Genomic DNA, 11193 nt, shown 5'->3' on the forward strand with positions numbered 1-11193 from the left:
TTATCGACATGTCACTTACGCGTCATTCATTCACGATTTGGCAGTTGAGTTTGCGGCAGTTTTTTTATCAAACGAGTGGTTTGTATATTAATTTTGTTATTTTACCTGTGTTTTGACTTAATACACATCAAACATGGAAAGGAAAACACACAAAACACGGAATCAACGAATAATGGAAGCTGCAATGTTGAATAATTGTTGAAAGATTCTTCAATTTTTTTATTTTTTTTATTTAAAGAAAGCAAGACAAAAATATATATTACAGTAAATAATAAAATAAAATACAGAAAAGTTCCAATAAACTACTTTTCAGTAGTTTGTCGATGGCAACTTTTCACATAAAAAATATTAAAAAAAGATAAAACTTATTTTACTATGACAACAGTGATAACAATAAAAAATAACAGTTTGTTTTAAAAATATAAAAACATATAATAAACAATAGACAATATATATAAAAATATTCAATTCTACAAATTTATAAAGAAATACAGTTAAATAACTTACAATTCAATTCATCAGCAAGATATCAAAAAACTATCAAAATCCCAAAACTTAATACAAAGCACACACAAAATACCTATCTCTATCTAGGTATAACATATTTTAACATCCTTCCATTATATCTAAAAAATATTGAAGATATTCAGGAATTTAAAATAAAATTAAAAAATTACTTAAAACTACTATAAAAGTCCATATATTATCTTACTCTTATTATTATTTCCTTCAAATCTTGAAACTGTATTATTGATAAATCTTGCCTATTTCTTACTTATCCCTTTGGTTTTGCTAATATATTATTTACTTACTTACATGATTCCATATAATTGAGCTAGGATTCACTCACCAAACACAAGAGCCTCGTCTCTTTATGGTGAGGAAAAGCTATTATTATTTACCTTTATAACACTGTATAAATTGTATATTTATTGTAAAAAACATACAAATATTAAATAAATAAAAAAATATATATACACAACAGTGATAGTATCTACCAATAGTTTGTATTAGACTATAATACAAACTATTTCTTTCAGCGAGCCAATTTTTCAACATAATATTTGTTCTTACATTTGTACATTTTTTTATTTCAGCAGGTAACATATTTAAGCAACTAGGTATCATGTAGTCCAGTGTTCTTTGTCCATATTTGTTTAAATGCTTAGGTACAATTAGTCCCTCATTTAACGTAAAACGAGTGTTGTAAGTGTGGTCCAGTCTATTTATGTATATAGGATATATCTATTCATATATCCTCCCATTTTAGAAGGTGTAACAAAACAAGACCTGGAGGATCTTAACCTAACTTCAGAAATCAGTTCCATTTTCATCAAATTTGAGAAATTCCCCTGTCACACACAATCGGTAGAACGCTGTGTGAAGGTTGTAACTGAAGCATCTTCGGAAGTGTGTTGCAAGAAGAACAGGGAAGGCCTTATTACTACCACCATAATCTCCAGAAAAAATGCCAAAAATTGAAACTAAGCGTGATTTCATGCCGGAATAATTGATTACGTTTATTTCTATACGATATCTGTAATATTTATGAGTTAAATTCTTAATATTGAAACGGCATTTAATACTAAATAAATTATTGTGAAAATTGTAATTATAACTCTTTCATTACCTTATCACTTGGGAATAATTCACAAAAAATGTATTTTAATAAATTTTCGATCGCAAAATGGAACCTAAAAATGATAACATTCAATGACTTTTTTTATTTTTTATTGACAATAAAGACCTAAGATAACTTTTTATCGGTAGCGCTTATTGAAATAAGTCAATTTTTTTTTCGCCATACAGTGGCGGCCCAGGCTACTATGCATACACTATGCTCCGATAAAATTAACAGAAATTTCCTAGACACCATTTCAAATGTTGAAGTTTTCTCAATGTTTACATTGTAAGCGTAAATATGTTGAATTTTCTTTTTACCCATCTAAAAATAATGTTGTTTGCTAGAATTCTTCAAAGTGATAAATTACATTGTAAGCGTAAATATTTTGAATTTTCTTTTTACCCATCTAAAAATAATGTTGTTTGCTAGAATTCTTCAAGGTGATAAATTACATTGTAAGCGTAAATATTTTGAATTTTCTTTTTACCCATCTAAAAATAATGTTGTTTGCTAGAATTCTTCAAGGTGATAAATTAATGCCGTGTTGTGTTAAAGGCTGCTCAGACAGATATCCGATTTGACATAAATATCCAATCTATGTGCGAAGGAGAGAGAGTTTCGTGAATGATCCTGGAGAATTGACAGATTTGATTATATTGATAATCCAGTTCTAGCAAGAAGTGCGTTTGTTTGTGGATGTCATTTCGCTATTGAAAGCAAACATTCGGTACTACTGGGATTAAAAAAGAATGCGTTGCCATCGCTTAATCTTCCAGGCATCGGAAAATATACCGATCTATCTCCACCAATTGAAAAAAGGACCCGTTCCCGTTGTTGATTTCGCGATTGAAAGCAAACATTCGGGACTACTGGGATTAAAAAAGAATGCGTTACCATCGCTTAATCTTCCAGGCATCGGAAAATATACCGATCCTTCTCCACTAATTGAAAAAAGGACCCGTTTCCGTTGTTGAATAGAGGTGCTAACGATTGTCCATTACAACGGGTGCCATTAAATCTAAATTATTAGATATGGATTCAGAAGTCAGTTGGAATGACAGTGTTGCGTTTGGTAGTTTTCAACAGAAAAACCAATGGGGTCAACATAAGAAAAATGACAAACTTCAATATAGAAGGACGAAAATGGCAAAAAAGATGGTGGCGGCCATCTGTCAAAGTCGAAGATTAAATGTTTTAAATGTAAACAATTGGGACATTACCGGAATCAGTGCCCAAGTACAACAAATTCCAAAAAAATGGAAAAAACAAACAAATGTGTTTAGTTCTGTTTTCCCAAGTGGCTATTACAATAAATGTGACTGGTATGTTGACTCGGGAGCCAGGGTACATTTGATAACAAATGAACATTGGATCGTAAATGTGTCTTACGAACGCTGCAAGAAAGAAATTATTGTTGCAAACGAGAACAAAGTGTCTGTTAAATGTTCCGGTAATGTGAAAATTACTACCTGTACAGATAAATACAACTTTGATGTGACAGTAGAAGAGGTTATGTGTGTTCCGAAACAAGTCAGTGAGGCAACTAATAAAGAAAGGTAACAAAGTGATCTTTAGAGACAGTGGTTGTGACATCTACAACAGAGGAAAAGTATTAATAAAAAAAAAAATAATTTATTAATAAAAAAGCAAAAAGTAAACCTGGGTTTCTCCCAAATAAAGGTGGAAAACTGCAACCCACTAATGTAGAGCTTCCACTGCCAAAAATATGGCCACACAGCCACGCGCTGTCTACGAATTAACGAAAAACCTATTTGCCTTCATTGAGCTGGAGATCACGGCATTAGATACTGTAATAACAAAAATGAAGTCCCAAAGTGCATAAACAGCTCAAATAAAAAATCTATTGAAAAAGAGTTCTTATCCAACAAATCATAAAGCAAACAATGAAGAATGCAAACAACGCATAAAAATGTTACAATTTACAAAGGAACGAATCGACTACAACTAAACACGGATGATTACATTACAAAAAAGAAAATCGACCAAAACTACAACATTACAGAAGAAATATGCGAAAACGTTACCGAAATTAACAAATGGTGTCAAAATACTGATTCTGCTTTTCTAGTGCTAAACATGAACATAAGAAGCCTTTCAAGAAATCTAGATGAATTATTTATAATTTAAATACATCACCGGTGTGCATAAGGATAACTGAAACACACTCCAACAGCAATCAAAACATAAGTTGTAGCAGTCTTGCTTGTTAGTTCCTACCGTAGCGGATGACAGCATTCTCAAGTTGCCGTCTTGATTTGCGAAGACTAGTCTGAAGAGCGCTGTGCAGCGTTGGGAATTTGTTCCGTCAGTTGTGGCTGGAGACTCGTGTGACAAGGGACGGTGGTGAAGGCTTGCCGATCTTGGCGGACTTAGAAATACGTAAGATGCCTTCCAAATTGAGATTGATATTTTATACTTTAGTATCTTAGGGATTACTCTGATAATATATAAATTTGTTCAGAATTATGTAATTCTGAGCTGGCGCCCATTAAATCCATTATAGCATCATTTTATCCATTCGTAAATTCAACTGTCATGACTTGCATTTTATCAACTATCGAGAATATCTAACTCGACACGCCTTGAGAATTAAACCTTTTATAATGAGTCTCTTGCTTAATATTAACTGCCCAGAGCAATATGTGTAGTAACAGAATTATATAATAAATGTTAAAATTGTAGAGTTTTTATTACTGGTGCACACAATTATTCTACCCACATGTAACATCGAGTTCCCTTTTAGGGAAGTAATTTATATTGGTAAATATATTGCTACAAATGGCGCCCAACGTGGGGCCCGATGATGAGCGTTTTTAGACATTTGTGTGTACGGTGTCGATTATGCTCATCAAAATGAATACTTACCGAAGGAAAAAGGAACTACCCCCACATGCGTACCAACAGTACGAAGGAAATGAAGATCTCCTTGATTTCTATCCTACTGCACGGAACACCGGGAATAGAGGAAGCGCTATACAGCGACGAAATCCAAGTAGAAGACAATACAACAAAACAAAAGACGAAACTTTCCGACTAAGGAAAAACGTCACCTCACAGAAGATGATCGATGACTCGATCAACAAAGAGATTGCAGCAGGATACCAAGGCATCGCCGATGCACTTGCAAAGCTACAAAGTGTGCTACCCAACTACCGAGGAATAGCAACTAAAATAGTGGAATAATTATGTTTGTACGTGACGATTGTGAAGTGATAAACACAGAAGTAAACATTGAATTTGTCAACAGTTTAAAAATAGATATTAAATTTAAAAACTCTATTTATAGAATCATAACAATATACCGCACACACAAATCAAACATAACGAATTTTACAAACGCACTTTATTTATATCTGAATAATTTAACAAAGATTTTAACGATTATAACTATGTGGTGACTTTAACATAAATATTTCTAAAAATTCATTAGAAAAAAATTACTTCTTGAACATGATGACTCATCTTAAGTTCACATCGTGCATTAACCAATTTACCCGAGAAGTAGGGTTGGGCGGGGCTAGTTGAATCAAGGGGCTTGTTAATATCTTCGATGCCGAAAGACTTACGAAGAATGCTGAACATATTCTAGCAAGTTAGAAGTGTGGGGACCGCGCCACCAAGCATTCAGTAGGCGCATGGCGTCCGTAGCTTGTGCACGGGGATTTTGTGTGATTTTTGCTCCAAAAGTAAAAAAATACAATCAAATGCTTTTTGAAAATAGATACCCAGGAAAAAGGTACCAAGTCTAGGTAAGTCCATTTGAAATTGGTGTTTACTTAACTGTATCTTGTCAATTGTAAAATTGTAATACATCTAGTGGTATATGAGTTATCCAATTAAATTTGTAATAAAACATAGGTGGGCCTAATTGAACCATTTGGTTCAACTTGCCCCATTCAGATTCCTTACTGTAATTTTATACGTAGTGCACTTATTTCACTGGTCAACACATCAATAATACAGATTTTTTTAACTTTCTACAACAGGATCAACAACATCAATAATCTTCTTCCAATATCAACAACAATATTGTAGCATATACATCTAGAAGTGGCGTTTACTTTTCACCCGAGACCATTAGAGCATTTCCAAAGGCAGGGTCTAGAAAAGAGCTGCAAACAGTAAGGAAGAAAAGAAGAGCAGCTGTTTTAACAGACACTCCTGAAAAGGATTCTCTTGCCCAAGAGCAATCTAAGAAGCAAAAGACAGGAACAGATAAGGCAATTAAGAAGAAAGTCTTCACATTTGTCGGATGATGAGTCTGCCCAATTTGTGGTGAGATTTATTCAGAGAGCTTTCCAGGAGAAGAGTGGGTTCGTTGTCACGCCTGTCTAAAGTGGGCACACCAAAAGTGCACATCTGGCACTATTCCAATGTATATCTGCATCAATTGTGTGGGCATACCAAAAGTGCACATCTGGCACTATTCCAATGTATATCTGCATCAATTGTGTGGGCACACCAAAAGTGCACATCTGGCACTATTCCAATGTATATCTGCATCAATTGTGACAGCGATATCGATTTAATAATTCTAAGAAAACTTACTGTTTTATTATACTCGTTTTTTATATCAAATAATCATTCTGTAAACGTAACAATCAACCCCGGACACACTACATCGGTTGGCAGAATTGGAAGATGGGTAATATCCTGTGGGTGGCCATATTGGACCAGCCGGAAAGGGTGGCTACTTCCCACCTGTTGCGGCCCCCATCTCCTCTCTGTACGGAATCCAAGCAAGACACATCGCTGACATATATGTTATATTTTGAGAGTTGTTGTTTGAAGAAAATACACCAAAGTGCTTAAAAGTGCCCAGTCTTTGATTTATCGCCTTTATAAATTCAGAAGTGGGATATATCCAAAGTAATTGCGACAGTGACGTTTGTTTATTTTGGTGAAAGATTTAAGCGCGAAATAGACGCTTTGTTATTGTTTGTGTTTTGGCTACTAGAATAAAAGTTATGATAGAGAAGTTTTATTCAGTGGTAACATCCACGTGCGAAATTGACGCTTTATTGTCTAGTGATTGTGTGTATACGAGAGACGTTTATTTTAATTTGGAAAATTATATTCGTGCGCGGGACTCAACTCAAGTGACGCTACTGCCGCCATTTTTGGTTTTTGTTTGGTTAGCGTTTGGCGCGAACTTTTAAGATGTCTCGAAGCGGTAGCCGAAGCCCAAGCAATTCAGAAAATTTGTTGGAGCCTTCGCGCTTTGTTTTTGAAAGATTGCTCGAGACCAGACTCGAGGGCATGCTAGCCAAGTATTTCAGGGCTAGGGAAGGGAGTTCCGGTCCCAGCAGTCAAGATGGACCAAACACTTCGTCGGTGCGGAGCGGCGGCCCCACCGTAAAAGCGGAAATAATTCCATTCTTCGATCCGGAGGACGAGACGGTCACGGCAGTGTCGTGGCTGCAGAAGATCGAGGTTCTGGGAAGAGTTCATGGATGGGACGAGTACGCTAAAGCGTGCTATTTACAGACGCGGCTACGATGATCGGGCCGTAAATGGTACGATCACCTTGACAATTACGAGATGTCTTGGCCGGAGTGAAAGTTGTCGCTGGAGCGAGCCTTTCTGCGGCATACGGAGTATGCGGACATGATGGAGGAGTTGATGCAGCGGAAAAAGCAAAAGAAACGAGACAATGACACATTATTATCACGAAAAGCGGATGATGGTGAAGAGGTGCCGTTTGGATGACGAGGCTGCCATCTCCCTCATAATACGGGGCCTACCCGTGGAGCTTCAGCCGCACGCCAGGAGTTTCAAGTGTGCTACCCCCGAGGAGCCGTATGTGGGATTCCTGGGAAGCAGGGACGTTGGCGTGACCAGCGGGATGGCGCCAAGGCAAACAAGGCTTGTTTCCGGTGCGGAAAGCAGGGCCATTATGCAGCCAACTGCATGAAGAAGACGGAGGATTGCCCGCACTCAGGAGAAGTCCGTTAGCCTCCTTAAGCTGGCAGGCAGAACTGATGTGTTCAACAAGGAGGTAAAGGTAAACGGGTTGACTTTCCGTGCCTATATAGACACAGGAAGCCAATCCAACATAATATCTGGATTAGCCTCCAGGCAGTTAAACTTGAAAATGGAACATTCCGGAACATTATGCAGCCAACTGCATGAAGAAGACGGAGGATTGCCCGCACTCAGGAGAAGTCCGTTAGCCTCCTTAAGCTGGCAGGCAGAACTGATGTGTTCAACAAGGAGGTAAAGGTAAACGGGTTGACTTTCCGTGCCTATATAGACACAGGAAGCCAATCCAACATAATATCTGGATTAGCCTCCAGGCAGTTAAACTTGAAAATGGAACATTCCGGAACATTATGCAGCCAACTGCATGAAGAAGACGGAGGATTGCCCGCACTCAGGAGAAGTCCGTTAGCCTCCTTAAGCTGGCAGTCAGAACTGATGTGTTCAACAAGGAGGTAAAGGTAAACGGGTTGACTTTCCGTGCCTATATAGACACAGGAAGCCAATCCAACATAATATCTGGATTAGCCTCCAGGCAGTTAAACTTGAAAATGGAACATTCCGGAACATTATGCAGCCAACTGCATGAAGAAGACGGAGGATTGCCCGCACTCAGGAGAAGTCCGTTAGCCTCCTTAAGCTGGCAGGCAGAACTGATGTGTTCAACAAGGAGGTAAAGGTAAACGGGTTGATTTTCCGTGCCTATATAGACACAGGAAGCCAATCCAACATAATATCTGGAGAAGCCTCCAGGCAGTTAAACTTGAAAATGGAACATTCCGGAACATTATGCAGCCAACTGCATGAAGAAGACGGAGGAAGAGGACAGCTAAAAAAAATTTAGGGGTTTTTTTCAAGTTTTTATTTAGTTTTAGGGATAAATATTTTTGAGAGTTGGTAACACTGCCGGCACGTTTTTAGGCACATTCGTTTCCGGAATAATAAGTTTATCCGATTTTAATTCTTCTCCATCTCAAAATGTTGAATTTAATGAAGATATTGCAGATTTGTGCTGAAAAACACAAAATGTTGGCTAAGTTAGTCGAATGGGGCCTCATTCCTCAAAGTGGGACTTATAATTGTCCGGATTGTGGGCGAGCGCTGGAATTAAGGTCGGAAGAAAATCGGTGAGGTTATTTTTTTATTGTTATGCATTTTTTTACCTGCGAATATTCTATTGTATAAAGTGTGTTAAACAAAGGTTTTTTTTAGTACCGACGGGGCAAGAAGAAGGCTAAGCGGTGCGACAACAGAGTGGCATTTCGAACAGGGACGTTTTTTGCAAGGTCTCATTTGCCAATTTGGAAAATTCTTGGATTCGTCAAATTTTGGGTGCAAGGTGCGTCGTTACGGCTTATTGGCTTACAGTTAGAGCTGGCGATGGAAGCATTAGTATACTGGTCCTCTTTTTGTCGGGAAGTTATACTCGATTCTTACTTGTGTCGCTTAGAAAAAATCGGCGGCCCTGGTAAAATCGTTGAAATTGACGAATCCAAGTTTGGTAAGAGAAAGTATCATCGTGGGCATTATGTTGAAGGACAATGGGTTTTCGGCGGCTACGAACGTGGTTCCGGCCGTGTGTTTATGGTAGCCGTCGAGTCTCGGAGTTCCGAAACTTTAATGCCCATAATCGAAAAATGGATCGAAAAGGGCACAACTATTATCAGTGACTGTTGGAAGGCATATGACTGCCTGTCAGACTTAGGGTATGTACACCAGACGGTGAATCATTCACTACATTTCAAGGACCCTGATTCTGGAGCTCATACAAATTCCATCGAGTCCTCTTGGCGGGCAGCCAAGTCTTCCATGTCGTCATCTGGTAGAATTAAAGCGCACATACCCGGCAACCTTGCTCGATACATGTTTCTGAAAAGTTGCAAAGAACGCCTGAAGGATCCTACTCTGGAGTTCTACCGTTTAGCTGGGCTCTTATATGACCCGCGTATTCATCAGGAACCCTTGGAGACGTGTGAGTCTGACAAGGATACAACGGACGAAGAAGACTTGTTCGATTTATAAGGTATGTTTTTCTGCTGTTATCTATTCACAGAAAACGAAATATTTAATGTATGTGTCAAAATGAAAATAAAAGACGTTGCGCCCAGTCCGAAAACAAACAGCTGACCACGGAAAAGCGTTGAAATGGGCCCGCATACCGCATTTTTAGAAAAATCACTCTTTTTGGAGACACTCTTCCGACAATTTATCGATTTTTATCAATATCAAATTTTAAAGAAGAAACTTGAAACTTGTGTGTTTTTTTTTTCTTAGTTTGAGAAGAAATAAGGTCAATTAGAAGCATAGGAAAAAAAATACTGGAAAATGTCATGGTCATCTCTCAAGGAACCATCAAAATGAAAACACTGAAGGGGAAGGTTAAATCTTCCGGTCGTAAAAATTCTTTAGTTGCATTTAACGAATCCAAAATTTCAGCCCGTTCGGCCTACGGATTATCAAAGGGCAGAAAGATTTTAATTTTCCCTGGTCCAAGAATCCTTTTTACACTTACATTAACATCAAATTTGGGACGCCCCCGCTGCCGGATCGATCGACCTCTACATCATAAAAGCCCCTTAAAGTATCGCAAGGTATTTTTTTCTGTTATTTTATTTTGTAGAATAGCCTTTTTATGTTATTTAACAGAATTTCAATTTTATGCAGGTATTGTTAAATATAACGTCTTTAGAAAATGGTTTTGCTTCTCGCTTTGAGAAATTATTTCTCGTTGCAATTATTTGTTTGAAAACGAAAGTCAACAAAATTTCTCAATCTCTACGTCTAATAATAGCACGTATCACGTGATGATGACGATTTTCGGATTCTATGGAAAGAATTGGCTTTGAAATGGAAATTGACTTTTTTTGAGTTTACTTCTTTTCATCTGGGCCAGCTTACTTGGACAGCTTTTTATTTCACAGATTGGAATTGCCATGATTGTAAGTGATGGACAGGCGATTTTTAGAAAAGAGGTAGAAGCTAACCCTGTACAAACTATAGATCTTGCAATAATTGATGATAAGTCATTCCAGGTGGTATGTGCCGGAGATGTCACTATCTCACCATCAACCACGGAGGTGGTTAAGGCGAGTGAAAAGTGTACTTTAACATGGAATTAGCTAGCACATTACACCCGGTTGAGTGGGACTTATTAGATGACCAGGTTAGATTCACGCAAGTATTAAAGCCTTTAAAAAGAAACAAAAGTTAATAAAGAAGTTAAATAATTTGTGTTTTAAAAATGATAAATTTCAAGATGAACAAATAGCTAACTTTGACAATATTAATATTACAAGTGACAATTCTATCCAAGAAATAACTTATTTTAATGTGAATCAAAACAAAATAATTTTAAATTCTATCACCGTGTGATTAACTTATCTAAACATGAATTTAATAAAGAAGAGTTAAATTTATTGTCAAAAGGATTAAACCATAACCTCCAAGTTAATAATAATAATAAACAATTGGAGTTGTTAGCAGTAGATGTCAATTTTGCTTTAGATAATCAACATATTTCTTATCAATATAAATGGTCGCAGCCGACACCGTGAGCGAGGCCGCGGCGC

General features: G+C 37.2%; 1 pseudogene; it reads left to right on the forward strand.

Annotated features, from left to right (window-relative positions):
• The first annotated feature begins 7248 nt into the window (after positions 1-7248).
• Positions 7249-7944, forward strand: LOC149410219 (uncharacterized; annotated as a pseudogene).
• The last annotated feature ends 3249 nt before the right edge of the window (positions 7945-11193 follow it).

This window comes from Hesperophylax consimilis, chromosome 28 (assembly GCF_061612785.1).
Source record: "Hesperophylax consimilis isolate HC1 chromosome 28, BYU_Hcon_1.0, whole genome shotgun sequence".
Classification (NCBI taxonomy): domain Eukaryota; kingdom Metazoa; phylum Arthropoda; class Insecta; order Trichoptera; family Limnephilidae; genus Hesperophylax; species Hesperophylax consimilis.